Raw genomic sequence first — 1,448 nt, 5'->3', positions numbered from 1 at the left:
GGTGCTGTTTTGTGTGCACACTGTTAGGCCCCACAAACCCCACTGGTGGCAATGACTGCTAGCAACTGGCAGAGCCTTATCTAAAAGCTACAGCGACGATTAACCCAGAAACTCCGAGCACCACCCCCTCCCTGCACCTCTGCCGATTCCCCTACCCCTTTCCTAGTCACTAGGTGCCCCCAGGGCTGTCCTTCACCAGCCCGCCTTGGCTGTGGCTCCTGAAGTTTCCCTGCTCCTGCCATTCAGGCACAAAGACCTCCTCTCTGCAGGGCCTGGAGCCTGGGAGTACAAGACAACCCGCAGGTCAAGAGGGAATGCCATGGGCAAAAGCAGGCTCAGAGCAGGCTGGCTGGGGAAGCCAGAGGTCAGTGGCCTGGGCGCAGCGGGAGTCAGAGGACCCAGGTCACAGCTTGATCACATGCCCATCGCCTATATTCCTGCCCTGGCCCATTTTCCCCTGTCTTCACAGGGAGGAAGGTCCCTGTGTACACACACTGAACTGGATCTTACAGAGAAAAAGAGCCGCAGGAATAGAAATACTGCAGTGAGATTCAGGAACCAAAGCATCTGCCCTAAATACGACCTGCAGTCAGCCTTCACTAACCACGGCACGACACACTTTTCACCCATAAGCCTCTTGGAACTCCAAGAAGTGCACCCTGACACCCTCATACACCCCGCCCCTCAGCTGATGACATTGGGGCTGGGAAAAGTGAAATTGATTGCTGAAGATCACACAGCCAGCAGGTTGGGGATCCACCCTGGTGTCCGTTCTTCCCAGCTTGAACGCAAAGCCAAAGCTGGATATAACTTAAGGACTGGCGTGTCTGAGTGGGCCATGTAGGTATAGGTTATCCTAATCAACCACCCACAGAGTGCTGCCAGATCTGGAAGGATCCTCACCCCAGCCTGGCGGGCTTTCCTTCGCTCTGCTTCACAGGTGGGAAAACCTGAGGCCCAGATTAATTTCTTCAAAAATCACTCCGGAAGCATCAGTGCTTTAAAAATGCCAGAGGTCTTTGCCCCCATAACTCGTTCTCGAAAGCCAGCCCTCTTCAATAATCATTGTCCTCAGTACTTGAGATAATACCAGACTCATAGGAGACACTGGATCGATATTTGTGGAATAAAGAATGAATGAGGAGGCGATCGGAATCCAACCAGGTTATGAATGGGAGAGACACTTTAAAAGCTGACGCAGTCTGCAAGTAAGAGACGATGACAACACGCCTCATCTGCATCCCTCTGCCCTCCCGCGCCAGCAGCGCACTCCCCCGCACCCACTCACCCACCCACCCATCCACCATCCCAGGGCCGGAGACCCTGGCCATCGCGTGTCTCCCCGCGCCCACCGCCGGCTCCCGGCTGAACCAGGCGAGGCAGCGTGCTGGGCTCCAGAGGCCGCCATGGCGAGGGGTCGTGGGAGGAGCCCCGAGAGATCCGGGTGG

The sequence above is a fragment of the Ochotona curzoniae genome, unplaced genomic scaffold (assembly GCF_017591425.1).
Source record: "Ochotona curzoniae isolate NIBS_2020 unplaced genomic scaffold, NIBS_Ocur_1.0 patch106, whole genome shotgun sequence".
Classification (NCBI taxonomy): Eukaryota; Metazoa; Chordata; class Mammalia; order Lagomorpha; family Ochotonidae; genus Ochotona; species Ochotona curzoniae.
Note: the sequence above shows the minus strand (reverse complement) of the source record.